The following is a 23,761-nucleotide window of genomic DNA, read 5'->3' on the forward strand; positions in this document are numbered from 1 at the left end:
ACAGCAAGAAGCCTGCGTGGGACCGCTCGTGCCTCCACCCTGGTCGTCGAAGACGCCGCCTGGTCCACGTGGCTCCTGAGTACAGCGTCGACTCTACACCTGAAGCATCGCGACGACCTCTGGTTCCTCCTGGTTCCACTCCAGTTGCCGGCTGGCATCTGTGAACTCTGTCCCCTCTGCTTTCAGGTCTTTTTCTTTCTTCTTCCATCCTTGGAATCATCCAGACACCTCCATCCAGCTCGCCTGCAGCATCTTTCCTTCCGGCGCCATAGACTTCAACGAGAAAACCCGACACCTTTCTACACCTATGCACCCGCGGCCCGTGAGTTAGGTAGGTGAGCATTTCGGTGCTCCAGTAGGGATTGACTATCCTAGGGCCCAGTTCCACTTTCGTTGTAGTCCTAGCTGGTCGGAGACGTCTAGAAACCGTAACTTTGTAACTGCTAGCATCCATAGACTTTGTTCCGCATCCCGCGTGTGAGTTCCCACTCTGAAGGCGTGTCCCCTAGGCCTCCTGCTCCTAACCTAAGGTATTAGTGGGGTAGTCCTAGCGGTCCTCTAGCCTCTGGATCGAGTTACATACCTTCTAGCGATTCGCATTCCATTTTCTTAAAATATGGTTTGTCGTGCCCCTAAGGCACCGTTGTAATTTGTGCAACTTAAAGTGTTTTCCTAAGAGTTATGTTATGTGCTTAGCTCCCTGATCTCAGAAAGAGTTCAGGGGTGTCTTGTGAAGAAATAAATACTTTCACTTGGTGTTCAAGGGATTATATGTTGGTAAAACAGCTGGATTAACACGCCCTTTAGAGTTTAGCCTAAGACTGCTTTTGTCCACGCTACTAGGATAGCTGGTCTATAAGGTTGACTTACAACCAATCACCATAAGGGTTGCTTGGCATGGTACAAGGGGATCACTAGAACTAGTGAGCACCATATACCAGGCCAACTTCTCACATTGGTGAGCAACGGTTGGGATTTGAGCTTGCTGTTGTTTTACCACATATATTCTAAGAAGATCATTTGAAAGATCACATAGGTACCAAGGTACATATAACTTAGCTTAGAATACTCTGAGTTCTACTGAACCAGCTGTTGTAGTAACACAGGGCCTAGCACACCCTGACTACAACTCTAGCAAGGGATCAGTAGGCAAACCCATAGTGTAGGTAGTGTACACCACACTGCACTAGACAGCATGTCTGGACAAGGAGATTCTCCAGCGACTCCCCTTGTTGGTGACCTTCCACAGGCACCTTCAAGATATGCATCCCTCAGTTTTCAGGAGTTGAGGCAATTGGCCAACTCCAGGAAACTGAAACAGGGTTCAAACCCTTCCACCATTCAGCTGTTAGGACTTCTAGAAGCCTATGATGCCAGTAGGGCCTCTAACCCAGGCCCCTCAGGCCCAGAAAATGGAGGCATACCCTCCACAGAGGAAATCCCTGATTCCACTCCCCCAGATACAGAAGATGTAGAGGGTGGGGGTGATGAGGATGAGGAAGAAGAATCTGAGGAAGAGGTAGACAGTGGCCCCAGACCTGTCAGCAGACTTAGTCAGGCCAACTTAAATCTACATGAGGGGAGATATGGGGGAGCCCCATACATACCCTCTGTTAGACCTGTCAGCCCTTTGGGTGGTCCCTCCTCATCATTATTTATTTTGTCCCACTTTTGCCTCAAACCCTGTTACAATTTTTCCTTTTTGGGAACCACCAGACTTTTTAGTGTTGATGCAGGGTCAGGGAGCCATTTTCCCTACCCCTGGAACTTCTGTCTGAGGGCCTGTGACACAAAATGGAGGCCACCTGTGACATCATCAGAACCCACTGGAGATTTCTAGAACCTTCTGCAACATTCTGGAACCCTGTGACAGTTGGGAGGCAGTTTGGAATGTTGGGAGGCCATCTCAGAGTGGCAGTTGGCAGTTGGCACTTGACTGGAGAGGAGAGAGGACAGAGATTCAGAAGGAGGAAGGAGTGAGGCAGCAGGGGTGGAAACCAGTGCTTGGAGTGGGGTCCAGAAACCCACCCTTGATGCTAGTCCCTACTGACCAAGCCCAGCCTAGAGCCCTGTGTGGGACCAAGTCCAGAAAAACCATCTAAAGGACCTGAACATTTGGAACAGGCCTTACAAAGGAAGAACAGCAAGATCCTGACCTGTACAGCAGTGTTCTCCTGGAGTCCTGACGTCGACAAGCCTGGAGACCTGGAGCCCGAGGTGGAGAAGCGGCGCTGACTGAAAGCAGACGTCATACCCGGAGCCACCAGAGGTCGATAGAGGGCGCCGACGGAGGTCGTGGAGTCACCGGAGGTCGAGTAGGAAGTCACCTGAGGTCGAGTTGAGGCGTCGACGGGGGAGTGAAGTCCGCCCTCCGGAGTCGCCGGAAACCAAGGTGAAGTGCGCAGGAGGTCGGGAGTGGAGATCGCACTCCGGAGTCGCCTGAGGTCGAGGTGAAGCGCGCAGGAGGTCGGGAGTGGAGATCGCACTCCGGAGTCGCCGGAACCCGAGGTGGAGCCGACGGAGGTCGGGAGTGGAGGTCGCACTCCGGAGACACCCGGAAGCGGGGAGACCGTGACCCTGTGACGCCGGAACACGACATCGAGCCAAGGCAGCCCAGCGACATCGATCCGGAGCCGCCTCACGGCACCGACCCGGCGTCAGGTAAAGCGGATCGACGCGACATCGAACCGAGGCCGCCCAGCGACATCGAACCGGAACCGCCAGACGGCATCGACACGGCGTCAAGTGGAACAGATCGACGCGACAACGAACCGGAGCCGTCCAGCGACGCCGACCCGGCGCCGAGCGGAGCCGATCATCGTGAAAAGGGCAGTAAGTGGTAGAAAGGGCATTTGAGGCCCTGTGGAACCCTAAAAGACCATTCTAGGGGCTAGAGGGGTGTTAGAACCAGCCTGGGAGTGCCAGGGGTGAACTGAGACTGGTGTAGTGACCTCTGTGAGGGGTTGTGTATTGTGGGGAGCCAGATCCATAGGTTACCCTGATTCTACCTCAGTGCAGGCCCAGCCTTGACCAATCTAGGTGGGACACCCCCCATGTCATCCAAATGACCACAAGCTGTACTTGGGCATAGTAAAACCAGACTACCTCATAAATGTGATCTGATTTGCAATTGTTAGTGATTGCTTATATTATTTATTGAAGGCGTTTTATTTATGGTCTGACTGTATTTATTCCTGCATAGTATTTATTGTCTGACAGTATTTAATTGCCCTCTGTATTTATTGCACCTATATTTATTCCGTGTTTATTTATGACCTGATCCTATTTATTGAAACCCTACTGTGGTATTATTTATTTGACCTGCTCTTTTGAGGAAAATCTTATTGTATTGTATTTATTTTTATGAAACCTGCAACTAAGAGAAAAAGATAAAGACAAGCTACTTTCTTTCATAATTTTTATTGTGTAGTGTCGTTTTTGGAACAGATGAACGCATGGTTATTGTGAGGGTGTGACGTACGCTTCACACGGTGCCTGTACCCCAACCGCTCGAGCCAAGCTACCGTTGTGCTTGGAAACCTGGTGACTGCTAACCCGGTTGCCCGGTTTCCAACACCCTCAAGTAGGTCTAACCTTGGAAACAGAAGCCATAGGTCTCACTCTGGTGAGTCTAGGCATTCGGTAAGCTCCCATGGCTCCAGGCACCCTGCTCCTAGGAGGATGACATCCCCAAAGAGAAGGGAGCATGAAGCTAAAATGAAGGAGGCCAATCTAAGGATCCAAAGGGAAGAAATAGCCCTTGCCAAAGAGAGCCTTGCTTTAGCCAGGGAGCAGAAATTATGTGGGCTAGAGCCCACTGGTGGCAGCACTATCCCTAGGGATAGAGAAACTAGAGACAGGGGTTTTGATAGTAGAAACCTGAGAAAAATAGTGCCCCCCTACAAGACAGGGGATGACATCCACAAGTGGATGACTGCTTTGGAGAGGGCCTGCAAAGTTCAGCAGGTACCCCAGAGTCAGTGGGCAGCTATACTGTGGCTCTCCTTTGAAGGCAAAGGCAGAGATAAGCTCCTTTCTGTTAGGGAAGAGGATGCTAACACTTACCAAGTCCTGAAAACTGCTCTGATTGATGGGTTCGGTCTAACCACTGAACAGTACAGGTTGCTGTTCAGAGATACCCAGAAAACTCAGGCTCAGGATTGGACTGATTTTGTTGATTGTGCCACTAAGGCTTTGGAAGGCTGGTTACTGGGCAGCAAGGTTACTGACTACACAGGGTTGTACAATCTCATCATGAGAGAACAGATTTTAAATAATTGTCAGAACCAGTTGTTGCATCAGCACCTTATTGACTCAGATCTGACCTCTCCCCAAGAATTGGGAAAGAAGGCAGACAAATGGGTCAGGACAAGGGTCAAGCAGCAGAACCAGAACCAGGGTGGTGGCCAGAAGAAAGCAGACCTAAAGGGTAGCAATCAGGGTCAACAAAATCACCAGAAGTCTTCAACAGGTCCCCAACAAACCAAAGAGGGTGGGGTTCAGGCTCCCCAGAAGAAGAAGACTCCAGAAGGCCAAAAGAAACCATGGTGCCAATACTGTAAAAGTAAAACTCACTGGTTTAGTGAGTGCACCAAGAAACCTGCAGCTCCTACCACTACTGCCCCTAAGGCACCTGCACCCCCTAGTACAGTTAGTAGTGGTAGTGCACCTCCCAAGGCCATAGTTGGGTTAACCCTGGGGTCTGAGGTGAATGACAACCTAGTTGGAACTCTCACTCAGGCTGTACTTGTCTGTACTGGGGACATAGATATGTCCCCTGATGCAAGTCCCAGTAATCTGGGCAAATACAGACAAACGCCTTTGATCAATGGAAAATTGGCTCAGGCCTACAGGGACACTTGTGCCAGTGTCACAATGGTGACACCTAACTTTGTGCTCCCTGAACAGATCATGCTAGGTACAGACTACCGAGTGACCAATGCTAGCAATGTCACTACCAATCACAGTATGGCAGTTGTTCATTTCTCCTGGGGAGGGGTAACTGGCCTGAAGAAGGTTGTAGTTAGTTCAGACCTCCCAGTGGAATGTCTTTTGGGCAATGATTTGGAATCCTCACTGTGGTCAGAAGTGGAGCAGAGGACTCATATGGAAATGTTAGGGTTGCCAGCACATGTCCTTGCTGTGACTAGGTCACAGGCCAAAAGATGCCCAGCTGAACAGGTACTGGATCCTGGAACGATGGACCAGTCACCATCCAAGAGAAGGAGCAGTAGGGTTAAGGCAGTGCCTTCTCCCCTGCCTCAGGTTGAGGATCAGGTCTCTGAGGAGGCTGACCTAAAGGAACTGGAGGGAACTGAACCTAAAGAACTGGAACCGGATCAGGTCGAGTTTCTTGTTTCAGGGGGACCCTCCAGGGCAGACTTGAGTCAGGCACAGTTAGACTGCCCTTCCCTTGAACCCCTCAGACAGCAAGCTGCTGCTGAGGCTGCAGGGAATGCCACAGCTACCCACAAGGTGTACTGGGACGATGGACTCCTATACTCTGAGGCAAGAGACCCCAAGCCTGGTGCAACCAGGAGGCTGGTCATCCCCCTGTCTCTGAGAGGTTTCCTTCTTACCTTGGCCCATGAGATTCCCCTTGCAGGACACTTAGGCCAGAACAAGACTTGGGACAGAATTGTTCCACACTTTCACTGGCCACACATGTCTGAAGATACAAAGGAGTTTTGTCGCTCCTGTGTCACTTGCCAAGCCAGTGGTAAGTTGGGTGGCACAACAAAGGCCCCCCTTATACCACTACCTGTGGTGGGGGTACCCTTTGAAAGAGTGGGGATTGACATTGTTGGTCCAATGGAACCCCAGACAGCATCAGGGCACAAGTTTATACTGGTGGTGGTGGATCATGCCACCAGGTATCCTGAAGCTATTCCCCTTAGGACCACTACAGCTACTGTGGTGGCCAGGGCCCTGCTTGGAGTGTTCTCCAGAGTGGGGTTTCCTAAGGAGGTCATCTCTGACAGAGGTGCCAACTTCATGTCAGGATATCTGACTGCAATGTGGAAGGACTGTGGTGTAAATTACAAATTCACCACACCCTATCACCCACAGTGCAATGGGCTTGTTGAGAGATTCAACAGGACCCTTAAAGGGATGATACATGGATTACCTGAAAAGCTTAGGCGAAGATGGGACATCCTGATTCCCTGCCTCTTGTTTGCTTACAGAGAGGTCCCACAGAAGGGGGTTGGCTACAGCCCTTTTGAACTTCTATTTGGGCATCCTTTAAGGGGACGCCTGTGTTTGGTAAAGGAAGGCTGGGAGAGACCTTTCAAAAAGCCTGCAACAAACATAGTGGACTATGTACTTGGTCTCCGCTCCCGGATGGCTGAGTACATGGAAAAGGCATCTAAAAACCTGGAGGCCAGCCAAGAATTACAAAAAGCTTGGCATGACCAAAAGGCTGTCCTGACTGTTTATCAGCCTGGACAGAAGGTGTGGGTGTTGGAGCCAGTGGCCCCAGCAGCACTCAAAGACAAATGGTCTGGGCCCCACACTATCATTGAGCAAAAGGGAGAGGTCACCTATTTGGTAGACCTTGGAACTCCCAGGAGCCCTCACAGGGTGCTTCATGTAAACAGGCTCAAGGCATATGTCAACAGGGAGAACATGGGCTTGCTCATGGCCACAGATGAGGGACAGGAGGAGGAGAGTGACCCTCTCTCAGACCTGCTCACTCAGAACCCTGATGATGGATCAGTGGATGATGTTGTCTTTTGTGGCAGCCTCTCTGAACATCAACAGAAGGATTGCAAACAGGTTCTTCGATCCTTCAGGCATATGTTCTCTCTGACCCCTAGTCAGACCAGCTGGTGCACCCATGAGGTGGACACTGGTGATAGCCTGCCTGTCAAGAGTAAAATCTACAGGCAGCCTGACCATGTATGGGACTGCATCAAGACAGAGGTGCAGAAAATGTTGGAATTGGGAGTCATTGAGCCCTCAGATAGCCCTTGGGCTAGTCCAGTAGTTCTAGTGCCGAAACCTCACACCCAGGGTGGTAAGAAAGAGATGAGGTTCTGCATAGACTACAGGGGCCTCAATGCAGTCACTAAGACTGATGCCCATCCAATACCAAGGGCAGATGAACTTATAGATAGATTGGCTTCTGCCAACTTCTTAAGTACATTTGACCTGACAGCTGGCTATAGGCAAATCCGGTTAGCTGAGGAAGCCAAAGCCAAGACAGCATTTTCTACCCCTGGTGGGCATTATCAGTTTGTGGTGATGCCCTTTGGCTTGAAAAATGCACCTGCCACCTTCCAAAGGTTGGTGAATCAAGTTCTCTCTGGGTTGGATGACTTCTGTGCAGGGTATCTGGATGATATAGCTGTCTTTAGCTCCACCTGGGAGGATCACCTGGTCCACCTGAGGAAAGTGTTAGAGGCACTGCAGAAAGCAGGTCTCACTATCAAGGCCACTAAGTGCCAGATAGGGCAGAGTCAGGTTGTGTACCTGGGCCACCTTGTAGGTGGAGGCCAGGTTCAACCATTGGAGAGCAAGATACAGCCCATAAAGGACTGGGCTCCTCCAACCACCCAGACTCAGGTTCGAGCTTTCTTGGGCCTGACTGGTTATTACTGGAAGTTTGTCAGAAATTATGGAACCATTGTGACTCCACTTAAGGACCTGACAAGTAAGAAAATGCCAAAGAAAGTTCAGTGGACAGCTAGCTGTCAGAAGGCATTCGATGACCTAAAGCAGGCCATGTGCACAGCACCTATTCTAAAGAGTCCAGACTACTCCAAAACCTTCATTGTCCAAACAGATGCTTCTGAGTTGGGTGTGGGAGCTGTTCTATCTCAACTGAATTTTGATGGTCATGACCAGCCCATTGCTTTTATTAGCAGAAGGCTGACCCCCAGAGAGAAAAATTGGTCAGCTATTGAGAGGGAGGCCTTTGCTGTGGTTTGGGCCCTGAAGAAGCTGAGGCCATACTTGTTTGGCACTCACTTCAGAATTCAGACAGACCATAAGCCCCTCTTGTGGCTAAATCAGATGAAGGGGGAAAACCCCAAACTGCTTAGGTGGTCCATTTTCCTACAGGGGATGGATTTTACAGTGGAGCACAGACCTGGTACTGATCATGGCAATGCAGATGGGCTCTCCAGGTATTTCCACTTAGAGCAAGAAGACTCACCTGGTCAAGGTTAGTTTATTGTCCCAAATTTTGGGGGGGGGGGGTCATGTAGGAGAGTAGGGTCTGAAATCCTATGGTCACCCCAGATTTTTGCTTTTTGCTTCACTGGTTTACGACTTTCCCTGGCTGTGGGCCTGCTAATCAGACCCACAGCCTAGCTGTTCTCTCTCTCTAAATTGTACCCGTGTACTTAATTGACATTTTCTCATGAGTCCCTGTAACCAGGGCAGAGGTGTACCCAAGGCCTACCAGGGGCTGCAGCATGTATTATGCCACCCCTGGACTGGCTATCTAAACAGACACAACTGGCTGTACAAACAGCTGGGGCAAGGTGGTGTAATCACCCTTTGCTTTAGATATAGTATACCTATATCTAACCCAAAATGAACACACAGATCTCCTATCAGTCACTCCTATGGCAGGTCTTAACAATCCTGAAGGCAGAGTGCTTGGAACCGTGTGAGATGGTGCTCTGGCATGAGCTGAGCCTGTCTGCGGCTTTCGGGATCCATCCCTTTAGCCGTTTCCATGATAGTGCCATGCCATATATTTTTAAGTGCCTTATAATCCTCGCGGTTAGGGTAACTTTGGCTTGGCATTATCTAAACATGTCATGTAAGGTGTCATACGCTTTGGAATACTACCCCCTCGCCAGTTCTGGCGACGGGGGTAGCATTCCACCCCTCTAGAGGGAGAAGACATGTTAGGAGCTGTAACCCCGGTTAAAGTTAAACGAAGGCTCAGCTCCACAAAATGGATGCTGCCACTGAGACACAAGTCTGCCCTCCCGCTGCTGGGAGTCCTTCCAGCGAGGGAGGCTTGGACAAAGGGCTTCCTGTCCGGGGAGGTGCCAGCACCACCCCAGACAGGATTTTGTGTATCCAGATAGGCAGGGCTGAAAGGAAGGTGACATGCCTGGGGCACCCCGGTGCTCCTGCGCAGATGTCGGCTCAAACCAGTTCCTGCGGCACTCCAGCCCCAGTTCTGGCGCGAGACCGGACAAAGGATAGGGGGTGTAACCACCCCCCTTCCTGGTCCCACCCATGGGCAGGACCTAGTCGCGAGCCAGCCCCTTTTCCCTGAATTAAGGTAGGAGCAGGCCCCCTTCCAAATTAGATACCTCTTGACAACTTTCCCCGAAAGAAACTCTTGACCTTCACACAAAGAATCTCCCTTGTGGCTAAGGAGTAGCCACCCCGTGCAAACGGGCACCAACTACCAGCGACCTTGCGGTTCACTTTGCTGTCCATCTTCGGATCAAGACTCCAGAGCCCGACAGGACCCGGACTTCCAGACCTCTCTAGCTTTTACCTACGACCACAGCACAGCTGGGCTCCGTGGGTGCGACGAGACCCGTGAGACTGGACATCCTGAAGAAACCTGCACTTCGCTGAGAAGCCAACCTCCGAGGGATCCTCGAGGAAGAAGCTTGGGATCCGAGAAGCCCCACTCCTGAGCAGCACCTGCACTGAAGATCCGCCCTCCAGCTTCCACGAAATCTGCGTGGGGCCCGTCTGCTTTGTTGCTGCTCCATGCGTTGTCTGTCCACTTGCCGGCTGGCTGTGGGCTCCTAGACGACGAACCTGCGACATCATACCGCTGGTCTGGTTGCCCCAGACTGGTACCTGCTCTTCTGCAACCAAGAAGTGACCTGGACCCTCCTGGTCCACTCCAGACGCTGTTTCCACTCACCGCGTGGGTTGCCTTTGCCAAGGCCTGTTGACTCCAACCCGGGGTCTCTCAACGCCAACAGCGAGAAGCCTGTGTGGGACAGCTCGTGCCTCCACCCTGGTCGTTGAAGACGCCGCCTGGTGCACGTGGCTCCTGAGTACAGCGTCGACTCTACACCTGAAGCATCGCGACGACCTCTGGTTCCTCCTGGTTCCACTCCAGTTGCCGGCTGGCATCTGTGAACTCTGTCCCCTCTGCTTTCAGGTCTTTTTCTTTCTTCTTCCATCCTTGGAATCATCCAGACACCTCCATCCAGCTCGCCTGCAGCATCTTTCCTTCCGGCGCCATAGACTTCAACGAGGAAACCCGACACCTTTCTACACCTATGCACCCGCGGCCCGTGGGTTAGGTAACGTGAGCATTTCGGTGCTCCAGTAGGGATTGACTATCCAAGGGCCCAGTTCCACTTTCGTTGTAGTCCTAGCTGGTCGGAGACGTCCAGAAACCGTAACTTTGTAACCGCTAGCATCCATAGACTTTGTTCCGCATCCCGCGTGTGAGTTCCCACTCTGCACGCGTGTCCCCTAGGCCTCCTGCTCCTAACCTAAGGTATAAGTGGGGTAGTCCTAGCGGTCCTCTAGCCTCTGGATCGAGTTAGATACCGTCTAGCGATTCGCATTCCATTTTCTTAAAATATGGTTTGTCGTGCCCCTAAGGCACCGTTGTAATTTGTGCAACTTAAAGTGTTTTCCTAAGAGTTATGTTATGTGCTTAGCTCCCTGATCTCATAAAGAGTTCAGGGGTGTCTTGTGAAGAAATAAATACTTACTTTATTTTTATAACAACCTGTGTGGGTTCCTTTCACTTGGTGTTCAAGGGATTATATGTTGGTTAAACAGCTGGCTTAACACGCCCTTTAGAGTTTAGCCTAAGACTGCTTTTGTCCACACTACTAGGATAGCTGGTCTATAAGGTTGACTTACAACCAATCACCATAAGGATTGCCTGGCATGGTACAAGGGGATCACTAGAACTAGTGAGCACCATATACCAGGCCAACTTCTCACACTGACTACCTGTCCTGCCACCTGGAGTCCCCACAGGCTTCGGACCTGTCGGAAGATGCGTGTCACACAGAGGCCTTCGTTAATATGGTGTTTCAAGGGGCGTGTCCGTTGGCCATGAAGCTGGAAGAAATCGGCAGGGCAACCCAGGAAGATCACACACTGTCTCGGGTAAAGGAAGCACTAGAGAACAACGGATGGACACATTTCATGGATGGGGCCCGCGTCCTCCAGCCAGAAGTCAGTCATGCCGACAGCACCTGTGGCAAATACGCCATGAACGAAGCGTGGGTGAGCAAGGAGTCATTCTGAGCGGACATCTCATAGTGGTCCCGGAGGGGTTACAGAAGAAGATCCTCATGCTGGCACACGTTGGCCACCAAGGAATGGCGAAAACGAAAGCCAGGCTGCGGGCGAAGGTCTGGTTCCCGGCAATGGACTCCATGGTGGATGAAATGGTAAGGCAGTGCCATGCCTGCACGATCACAGGAGGCGATCCCGCACCAGCGCCAGTGATCACGGAAGAGCCGAGCACGGCCCCCTGGACTCAAATCAGTCTCGATTTTGGGAGCTTCCCGGATGGACGTCACATGCTGGTCATCGTCGACTACTTCTCAAAATTTCCCATCGTGGAAATAGTTACATCAACGGCGTTTCCACAGGTGAAGAGGGTCCTTGATAGAACTTTTGCAATGATGGGACTGCCAGAGGAGGTCAAGTACGACAATGGACCTCCGTTTCAAGACCGAGATTTCCAGGAGTACCTTGAAAACAAAGCAATACAGCACCGGAAGATCATCCCACTATGGCCCCAAGCAAATGGGGAAGTAGAACGCCTGATGAGGACTCTCAACCGGGCACTGCGCATCGCTGTGGATGGGAGAGAAGACGCCGAAACAGCTCTCGATCAATTCCTGGGGGCATATCGACAGACCCGACACAGCACGACCAAGTGTGCTCCGGGTCATTTACTGTTCAAAAAGGCACCACGAGACAGCATCCCGTCTGACCCGACGTGGATGCTCATGGAACGGGACAACGACACAGTCCAAGCAAAGAGAGAGACAACAAACCGAAAGGCCAGTGAAGCCCGAAGGGCACAAGAAACTCAACTAAGAGTGGGAGATCGGGTGGTGATCAAAGACCGACACCCCAGTTGGAGGTTCTGGATGCCATATGAGCCAGAGGTTTGGGTCATCGTAGGTATCCAAGGGACAGTACTCTGTGACAAGGAATGTGTCCAGCTTCAAGAAGGTGAGCGATGGTGCACCTGGACAAGAACAGTGCGATGATCCTGAAGAACTTCTGAACTCTCCTCTCCCTGTGTCTCCAGATGGGCGTAGTCTGCCGGTAAGCCCGACCAGGCGGGTGAGTCACAATGGGGCGGACGCCGCCGTGTTGACCTGTCCGACTGGTGAAGTAGAACCATCCGGGTGCCTCCCATCTAGTGCCCCAGCCGGCTCCAACTCCCGGAGCCAGAGCTATGGTCTCCGGCCGAACCCGGCGCCAACTCAGAGACTGAAGGGTTTTGTATACTCGTCTCCATGAACTCAGATTACTTGGTGGTCTGGAACGAAAAAAAAGGAAGGATGTGGAGAGCCACCCGGGCACTCTATTACATTGTTGCAGTTTGGCACTTTACACGCACCCCTCGGGGCGGGTTTGACCCGAGGGGATAAATAAATGGGGTCTTCCGGCCAATAGAGTGCAAGCAGTAGTCTCACGTGCTTTTATTCCAGTGCTGCTGCGGCCTAGATGTTACCAGGCCCCACCGCGCAACAGGCTCGACGTGACTAAAACGCTGGCCACTTGTTTATGTTTTGCTATTCTGGAACATCCAAGCACCTGTAGCTGGAAAATAATTGTCAGAATTCATTGGTAGCACGGCATTTTTCTCTCTAATAATGATTTATACATCTCTGAAATACTTTTTTGTGTTTGCTGCTTTAGGTTTATGTTTCAGAAGGGAAAATACCGGATTTCACTGCTTTTCCGAATATGTGTTTACCAACCTTGACTTACAAATATAGGCCAGGCCAGTAAAAAAACCTGGCAGGTGCCAATCCTAATTAGGATAAAACAACACAGTGTCATTCTAGTTTACACAACATTCAGTGTGTTAAGCACACATTGGAATGCTATTTTTTGGGTACATTGCTTTGCAAAGTATGCATCGCCATGGCTGTTTTTAAATGTAATTGTCAGTTTCTACTTTGTTGCATTATAAAAACCATTCAATTTCCAGCATCCATATATAATGCAAATGTGGTTTTGAGATCAGCATGCGAGTTTCTAAAATTGTCTCAGTACGTAAAGCACATATTGTGAAATCAGTTATTATACTGCTCTAATATGCAAAGAACGCATTGCCTTTCTAGTTCCCAAAATACCATGTCAGTGTAGAGTGCTAAAGTATAAATAATACACATTGTCCCCTAGTGCCACACTGTTATGCAGACTCCACATCATCACAGTATACAAAGCATTTAGTCATGTACCTTTGTAAACTTTAAATGTTATGCCTGTTTCTATGGGAAAGGAAAGGGGGAGTGCCGGATATAAGAGATAGAAGTAGAGTACAGTGTTTGGGAAGAGGGAGTGGATAGGTGCATAGCAAGAAGATAGTAGGAGAAACGTGAAGGGTTGATCAGAGCAAGGCCAGTAGGGAATGAAGTGTAGAGGTAGAATTAAAGGAAGTGGCAAAGTGAGAGAGCATAAGACTACAACGCAGGACACGAAAAGAAATAAAATGTATAAACAATGTTTATGATATCAGCGGAGTTAAATGTAGGGACAAAGTAAGGAGGCAAAGCACAGTAATGGAGGGGGCAAAATGAAATGGAAGTAGCAGGAAGAGTTTGGCGGAAGCTAGATGGTAGGAGCTAAATGATTAGTGTGTGAATTCATTGACAGGGTTGTTCTATGTTCCAAGGGATGGTGGCTCAATTGTGGGTAGAAAAATGAGGTAGCCTTTGACTTGAAGAGCAGAGGTCTGGGGCTCACCATGATGTTCCATGCCTTGTCATGCTATGCCACACTTTCTTAAGCTAGGGACGGATGTGTTATGTTGCGTCATGTTCTGTGGGTCAGTTTGGGTGTTCTGTTGTGTAATGTTGTGCTATACAAGGGTGTTTTATGTTAGATTAGGGTGTGATGTGTTGTAGGATTAGCAAAATAATCAAAGTACAAATTTAGAGAAACACTCCCTATCGTGTTTCTCTACTCAATTGACCCTTAAATGAGTGGACGAATGATGTATATGGATGTTCATCAGGAGATCTGCTGCAGCACTCTGCACAGTCTGCAGCCTCCTGAAAACATAACACGGTGAGTCTAAAAACAGGGCATCCCCATGGTCAAGACAGGATAATACAAGGGCAACTCGGTCCGTGCAGGTAAGAGCGGTGGGCAGTGGTGCCCGGTGGGGGGGATTTTGACATACGACCACGAGGGAAAATTAATTATTTATTTAATTTTCCCAGCGGTTGTATGTTGAAATATCCCGGCCCCACCGCTCTTACCTGCATGGACCACAGCTGCCCAAGGGCCTGAACGATCACTCTACTGGTCCCTAATCTCCACTCATACAAAAATGTGCAATGGACAACAATATTACCTTCCTGATGTTGTTTATCAAACATTGCTGAAACATATACTATTGGTTTATTATAGACCTTCAGTCATATTACATTTTAACCATATTAATTGCTTTATTCTCACATTCATGATACTGATTCTCTGGCGAGTCATGTAGGAACCTCATCGCCCCCTCAACTTGACCTGTAATTCAAATTTAAATCTTTTCCTTCTCTATACGATGTTCAATTGACCTAATCTATGTTATTATCACTACTATATTTTTTTATGAATTCTTCAAATCTCTCACTAATTTGCCTTAAAGAAAAAACATGTGCCTCTTAAAAGGCGGTCAATTCCAATATCAGATATCTCATCTACTCATCACAAATATCAAATTCTGAAAAAATGAGTCACTCCGCTCAATATTTTGATCTTCAATTTGAAGATGTCTATAATAATAATAATAATTGACTGTCACTAAATCTTTTTAGCATCCTTGATTTAATCTAGTATCTCAACCAAAATAAAGTATTGTACCAGTCATTAATTTACCTCACTTATGAATACAAATCGAACTGTCTTGAGTGCCTTGCTCCAGTATCTTTAAGTCCCTTGATAAGAGTATCTAGAGTAAAAAACAAATAAACTGATTTAAAAATTACCCAAGACAATGTCTTCCATATAACCTGAACCCAATCCTCAGTGCTTACCTTGCTTTCAAAATTATACATCCTCATCCGACCGCAAAAGTTAATAGTCTGCCTCCATCTTGTTCACTCCTTAAATACCTTACCGAAGTCCCACATATCCCAAACCATGCAGACCAATCTTATGATTATGACACCCAGGTGTATAGCAGTCTTTCTCCCGATCTATTGTCACATATGATCTAGAGCAGTACTTTGGGATATTCAGACCTGGATGACCGCGAACTATTGCCAACAGAAAAGCTCCAAAATAGAAATTGTCATCTTTGGTTCTAAAGGAAGGTGTTCACTAGCCTTCCTTAACTGCTCCCCTCCCTAATATGTTTGGTCTAGAGCTGTAATCAACAGAGAAAGTTAAGAACCTAGATGTGGTGTAAGATGCTTGGGTTAACAATGTAGTTCTATCAGCTCATACATATTCCCCCACTCCTTTTTTATAAACATTTTTGTGTCCTCATTCTGCCAATTCACTTGTTGGTAATACTTCCTTCCCATTGCTGGTGAACCAGCCAAGGATGGAGTCGTTCCACCCAAGAATACGAAGCGGCTTCCACTTCCCCCCTTCACTGGTGTGCCCGTAGCAAAGAAGGGAACAGGACCGACAGCAATTCATTGGCTTAATCATTGGACCCCAGGTTTTTGAATCCAGTCCACCAACTCGACCCATCCTTTTTTTTCGACTACTGGGATCACATGCTATGTCCTGTTGACTTATAGATATATAATTCTTTTTACACTAAAAAAAATGAGGTGGAGCACCTGATTTCCATGATCTACAAGTGTCCCATCTCCCCAATAAGATCACATACAAAATTAATCTTGCAACCAGCTTGTTAATACAGGTGGCACTATCTTGACATATTCCAAAGATTACAAGTGGAGGACTTACCCTCACCTGTAAGCCTGTGACTTCAATTAAGAATTTACAAACTTCAATCCAAAAATTCGTAATCTCTGGGCATGTTAAAAACATATGACAGTCGTCTGCTGAGGGATCCCTACATCTTGGACATGAATAGTGTGTTTCTGAAAATTTTGCTAGTTTTGTTGGGGACCAATGCACCCTGCAGACAGTAAAAAGGTGATTACGTTTAAGAAAGGCAGGTTTAACAATCTCCAGAAGAATTGCAAATTAACCCAACCAAACCTTGCTCAAATTTAAGTTTACCCAGTCATCTCCCCAGAGCTTTTGAATTTCTTTATCCAGTTCATCTTCTGCGTCTACCAAAATAAGATACCACAAGGCAACTTCCTTCTTAATGGTGCCAATTTTTGTTGCTTGGTTCAACCAGGTATCATCTTCCTCCTCATCCCAGTCTTGACCCGCCCACCACGAGGAGAGTCGATAATACTTGAATCTAGTTAGTTGACCCCCTGTACATAAACTCAAAGTTTACCAGCCAACTAACTCAGTTCCCGACTTCAAATCTCCCCATCGGGAGATTCCCGCATTCTTCAATGGTAGGCTGAGCGAGTCTTTTAAGTACTCCGGGATTCCTGGTGATTCCCATATCGGGGCCCTAGATAAGTAGTAAGATATTCCTAGTTTTTTCCGGATAAAGACCCATGCTTTCAATGCCTCCAACAAAATCTTCAATCTCACTTTCTTAAAAAACTTCAAGTCCCCAAACTTAAATAGAAATTGATCTTGCCCCTCCCTCAGCTCACTAAGTATTACCCCAAAGAGGATTCCTTTTGCTGAGCCACCAGCTTTATTTAAAAGAATCCGACAATTCTTAAAATAAAAAGCATGCCCATACATCATCAAATCAGGAAGCACCACCCCCCCTACTCCAACCTCCTTCTTAATCTTTTCCAAGATATACAGGAACCCTTCGAAGCCCAAATGAAACTGCCTATCTTTCCCTGTAATGCAGCAATCTCTCCTCTATCAAATAATAGGGGTATAGAATTTAAGAGGAAGGTGACTTTTTGCAGAATAATCATTTTAACCCTACCATATAAGTTTTGGGGAATGTTTACCCACCTAACCCGCAATCTCCCTACCTCCTGGCTAATCTTTCTCAAGTTAACAGCTGTCACTTACGCTAATTTCTGTGTAATTATGATACCAAGGTAACGCATAGACAATTTTGCCCCCAGAGTTTGTTTTGGCTGATTCATTCCATAATTTCTGTCTTATCTCTGTTTACCATATACCCTGATATCTTTCCAAAGGATTCTGCTTTGGCCATTAAAGTAGGGACAGCCCTCTCGGGGTTCAAAGTATACAGTATAAGATCATCAGCGTATTAGGCTAATTTTACCTCTAAGTTTCCATATCTAAACGGAACAATGGAATCGTCCTTTCTATTCCAAGCCGCTAACGGTTCAATATAAAGATTGAATAAAAGCGGGGACAGAGGACACCCCTGTCTTGTTCCCCACGTTATACTGAACCAATCCGTTAACTCCCCATTTACTAGAAACCTTGCTTTTGGTGAACGATATAAGAGTTGGACAGCATTTATTATATTATTGGGAAATCCAAAAGCCTTTAGGGCCTCCCAAAGATAGGGCCAGTGAACTTGGTCAAAGGCCTTGGGGGTGTCCACTGCCACAGCTGTTACTGGTAGATTATAAGTTTCTGCCAAATCCACTACCCCGAACATTACGAAAGTTAACTCACTGAGCTGTCTCCCGGTAATAAAGCCTCTCTGATCTCTATGTATGACGCGTTTTATAGTCTTAGCCACCCTAACGGCCAATATCCCTGAGAAAACATTGTAATCTGTATTCAACAGCGATATTGGCCTAAAAGAATATGCCGCTAGAGGATCTTTGTTGGGTTTCAAGATTAGGGTTACCGTTACTTCAGCCCAGGACAGCGGTGGATCTTCCCTTCCATCAATATAACCTTAAAAAGCTCTTTAAAAACTGGTACTATGCTATCTAGGAGACTAAGGTAAATCTCAATTGGAAGGTCATCCGGCCCAGCCGCCTTCCCTCTAGCCATCTTTCTCAACTGTGCTCGGACCTCCTCCTCCGTTATCTCGCATGTTAACGTCACCTTCTGATCTTAAGTTCGGGAGTTCAATATTCTTAAAAAAAAACCTCTATATTCTCCCTCCCAGGAGAGCTATCCTCTTTATACAATTCACTCATGTGTCTACAAACTTCCAAACCAATTTTTATGTTGGTATCTACTATGTCTCCTGTTGTACTCTCTCTTAAACTAGTTATTTGATTACGGGTTTTATCTAGCTTTCCAGGCAAGGAGGGAGCCGCTCTTCTCCCCATATGAAATGTTTTGTAATTTGCTGACCTTCCATCTATCAGATAACGTCTTATCAAGGGCCCCTTGATATTCTGTTTGCAACTGTTCTAATTCTTTAGTCAGCAAGGCCACCTTACTAAAACACTCCAGTGATGCCTTTTGAAGCTACTGCTCTTTACTTTTAATGTCTTTTTCCTCTTGCTGCCTCATACTACGTCTATACTACTACCCACCATTATAGAGGTGCCTATAGCTCTTAAGAAGAGTCCCAAATTGTTTGCATTTTTGCTGACCCTATTTTAGCTTTAAAAAAGACCGAGACCTCATCTTGCATCTTAGATATCACCCCCTCATCTAACAGGATTGTCCTATCTAAAGTCCACCTTATTGTACCCCTCTTGTCCTGAAGCCTCAAGGAGAAAAGCATGACTGAATGATCTGCAAGTATAGCAGGCAGATGTTTAATCTCTTCCACTCCCATCAACAACTCCTGATCGATTATAAAGTAGTCAATACGAGAGTGGTGGCCATACTTCTTACTAATGAAAGTAAAGTCCTTCTTATCTCCCATCTTGTTTCTCCAGATATCCACTAAATTTAATTTATGGATCAAAGTTTTAAGTACCTCCGTTGTTTTAGGTGGGCTGACATATTTAACTGTGGAGGTTCTGTCCCACTCTTTACTTTGAACTATATTAAAATCCCCTCCAATTACCACGGGGACATTAGTTGACAATAGACATGATTCCAGTTTAATTAATGCATCTGGATTGTCCTCATTTGGCCCATAAAAACTGGCACAAACTATTGACATACCTTGTATCCTCGTCTTAACTAATACCCATCTCTCAGAGGGGTCTGACTGGTAACTTTCCAATTTAATACCGCAGTTACTTCTTATGATAACAGCCACTCCCCTCGTACTGCCTCTCGGATCTGGACAGGCAATATCCTGAACCCAAGCCCACTTTTTAAATGCACTTTTGCATTCACTTTTTTCTAGATGAGTTTCTTGTAATAAAATAACATTGGCCTCAGTATTCTTAAGAAATGCCATAATTCGGGCCAGTTTTCTAGTACACCTCAAACCATTTACGTTCCAGGACATAAAGTGAACCAAATTCTTACTCATTTATCAGATGTTAACGCCCGCTTCCTACCCACTCTCTCAAATTTAAACCTATTTTGCACCACCATATTTAGAAGAGCTAAAAAGTCAACAAATTTTGGCGGAATCAAACAACTATAGGACAGAGTAAGGACACTATTTTTTTTCTTTTCTCCCACATGCTCTCAACCCCTTGTTCACTTTAGGGCTGGAGTTAGGGCTGCATCTTTGCTCAGAGGTTTCTAATAAACAAAATGCTGCTCCCACAGCACCTGCTATGGACGCCCCATTTGCTAATGCTATGTCTAACTTCCTATCGCTCTTTACCTGCCGTATAAATAGCCCACAGGATTTGCTGGGACTCCCCTCCATTTACTATGAAGCCTCGTGGTCACTGCCCGGGACCTCTTCAAGGAAACCCCCGCCCGGCTCCAGCTCCCTTGGGGGCGAAGTCACATCTTGGGGCCGAGGTATAGCCCACGTCTAAGCCCATGCACAATGTTACCGTCAAACGCTCTATGAATTTGCAAATCTGCCCAGAATCAGTGCGGTCGATTTCCGCTATCTCCACCTTGCCACATCTCAAAAATCGCCGTCAATCATCAGATTCGCCTCACTATATTCCCCCACTCCTGACAGATAAAATGTGGACAGTAATGGTATGAGCAATAATTTACTCTTGTGTGGACTCCTATAATGTCCTTTATTATGACTTTTCTAGGACTCAATGCTGTCTGCTCCAAAGGCCACCAAATGCAGCTAATGAATCCATTACTATGTTGGGTAAAAATAATCATATCTCTTCTGCTTGAGGGCCTTAGTTTTTTTTAAAGCTTTATTTATAGGTTTCAAACAACAGCACATGCATAAGCCAAAGCAGATAATATAATCCTGCATTTGTATTAGTAGTACAACAGTTCTCCAAAAGCGAATAAAGTATCGGAATCAAGAACAAAAGGAGAAAAAGCAGTGTTTAGTTCAAGTATATTAAAAACATCAAATACAATAATAACATGTATTGACATAGAAGATATCAAAGAATGTAAATTAGCCTTCATAAAGCAGAAAAAGACATTTCTCAAATTATAATCCATTTAGTTTGTCGAGTCTTCATCAGAGTCACTTTTGATAGATACCAGATACGTAATGGTTGCCAAATATCTTTGGGTCTAGATGTAATTGGTTGCAATGAAGCATATAGTTCAGAGTAAGAGAGGTCTTTAAGCCAGGTTACCCTTGTTGGGGGTGTATGAGATCTCCAGTGTAGTGAGATTTGCCTTTTAGCATGTAATAAAGCGATGGCAGTGTAACGATGTATCCCTAATGGCAATGGTTTAATATACCCCAGTAAGACCATAAGCGGATCAAGTGTAAGCGTCTGTCCAACCGTTAAAAATGAATTAGAGTAATGTAATTCCAGACAGTTTCTATCACCCTACACATCCATGTCAGATGGAAAAAATTGGCATGGTCCACACGATATTTAGGGCAGTAATGGGATCTAGTGGGGTCAAATTTTGCCAATGCACCTGGAGGAGTATAGGCCCTGTGGAGGTATTTATAATGCAATATTTTATGCCGGTGATTGCATGAAATCAATTTGGTTTGCGTACAGCAGTTATACCATGTTCCATTCGAGATTGTGATGCCTAGGTACCATGCCCGTGCCACTCTGCTTTTTTCTACACTGGCGAGTTTCAATTGTAAGGAAGTGTGGTATAATCTGGGGACCAGGTGACTGTTGTCAGGGTAAGTGATCACTAAAGAGAGCGGGGGAAGTCGGTTAGCTGAGTCAGATAGGCGGATAATGCATCACGCAACGCACTACGTATTCCAATAAATATAAAGCTACCCATGATTGTGGATTGCCCTTCCTGGGCCATGGTGAAGCCGAGTTAGAGAATGCCATCTTTGAACAAATCACCCACTGTCCTTAACCCATGTATGCACAGTACACGCTGTACCAATTGCTCCAGAGTAAATGGAAGCTAGGGGTTTCTATATCAGTGGAAGATGTGGGGAATAAATAATATCACCACCCAAATATCGTAGTAATATGAACCAGGCCCAACTAGTAGTGGCAAGTGTATGTATAGCATAAGGATCATGGGGTAGGCCATGGGGCAATATAGTGGATATCAGTAAGTGTAATAATTGGGCTCTTTCGGGCTTTAGGAACGGCAGGGCAGGAATCAGGACGATACTAATAATAAGCATAATGGGGCAGATTTATGAGGGACTTGCGCCCCTTTTATGCCGCCGTTGCGTCACTTTTGTGATGCAGCGGCGGCGTAAACCCTGTGCCATGTTGCGCCCCATTTACATCGTGACGCATCTATGGAGATGCGTCACGGTGTAAAGCCCTGCGCCACATGAAACCTGCGTCAGGTTTCATGTGGGTGTTTCTACTCAGGGGGGCGTTCCGTCGCAGGAACGCCCCTGAAAAGTGACTCAGTGAAATCTATAAGATTTCACTGAGTCACTTTCCCAACGCTGATGCGTCAAAACCCTGCGCCTGCTTGAAGCAGGCGTAAGGCTTGACGCACCATGTTAGGGTAGGGTAGGTTGGAACAGTGCTGGTGTTGCGTCGCGCTTGCGACACAACTTCAGCACTGCGCCAACCTTACGCCGGCAGATGCGTCACGTATCTGCTTGTCCTTGCGCCACGATGCGCCGCATTGTAAATGCGGCGCATCTGCGGTGGCGCAAGGGCAAACTTGCATGACGCATCTTCCCTGGCGCAGGGAACATAAATCTGCCCCAATGTTCCTAGGCTACATATAAATAAGATTAAAAATCAAGGACTACAAATCTTCCACGCTCGTATGGAAGTGTGAGAACTTCCCAGTGAATAAGGGGTTGGGAGCTGGCCCATATTATTCCAATGAGGAGACTGCATAAAGTGGCAGAAAAACTGTTAATGAGGGGGATAGTAATATTTGTAAAAAAATGAGGTAATACAACCATCTTAATGGCTGTCTGCCCCGCTAAGCCTAAAGAGACCCTTTTCCACCTTTCCACTTGCATCTCAATGCTGCTTAAAGTGGGTCCGTAATTACGTCGTATCACCTCAGAGTGGTATCTATGAATTTGAATGCCTTAATATTTGGCAGAGTTTGGGCACCACATTTAAAGGACACTCCAGATGGCAAGGTATTGTGACATCTGTAAGAGGAAATAGTTCGATTTACTCCAATTAATATGGAGACCGGAAAACATGCCCAAATGCTGCACCTGACGGATAAGTGGAGGCAGATGAATGCTAGGATCACGGACGAATAGCATAATATCATCTTCATAAAGTGAAGCTAGTAGTGTCCCATGAGGGCGCCTGAGACCTCTGTGTAAGTGCTTCTCCTGTAGATGATGGACTAGGGGATCCATAGCAATCATAAACAAAAGGGGGAAGAGGACATCCTTGTCGAATAGTGCCACATGTCAGGTCGAATTGCTCTGTAAGTGGGCCATTAAGTCGTACTCGGGCCATCGGTTCACAATTAAGTAAGCGGATCAAATCACAAAAACCATTAGGGATGCCTAATTTGGTCAGAGTGGCGTGAAGAAATGGCCAGGTGAGTGATCCCAATGCCTTTTCGACCTCCAACAGTGCTACTGTTGATGGGACGGTGGGGCAAGTTTAATTAATCGTGGCAAAGAAGGTGAGTTAATTAATGGAGGTGGAGTGGTGCGGTATAAAACCTGATTGCATCGGAGAAATGATATGATACATCAATAAATTAAAACGAGTGGCTAAAAGTTTGGCAAATATTTTGACATGGTTTCCAAGAGAAAGTGGACGTAGGAAGAATAAAGATGATGGAATTTATTAGGTTTTTAACAGGGGCCAAAAGATATAGGAAGAGGTTGTCCTTGCAGTAGCCAGGCTCTACCTGTTAACTTTGCTTTGGGAACCATATGTGCCATCTGGTGTCAATATTGCCAATACCCTGGTCCATTTATTGAGCTAAAGTCTTATTATTCATGCATTTTACCTGTTGCGCTTTACAATTTTTATAGCGCTTAGTGATGGCTTATAAAATTGTGTTTTTCATTTGTACTTGTTTGTATTGTTGGTTTTAGCTTGAGTAATTTGGTTTTCAAATTGCATGTGTGGTATCTTTTAATTGCTGTATTTCTAATTGAATGTTTGCTTTTATGACTTTTTGTGGCCGAATAAAGTATTTCTTGACTTGACTATTTGGTTTGACTAATAGTGTGATGACAGCTTCCTGCATCGTGGGTGGGAGAAAATCATGG

The sequence above is a fragment of the Triturus cristatus genome, chromosome 9 (assembly GCF_964204655.1).
Source record: "Triturus cristatus chromosome 9, aTriCri1.1, whole genome shotgun sequence".
Classification (NCBI taxonomy): domain Eukaryota; kingdom Metazoa; phylum Chordata; class Amphibia; order Caudata; family Salamandridae; genus Triturus; species Triturus cristatus.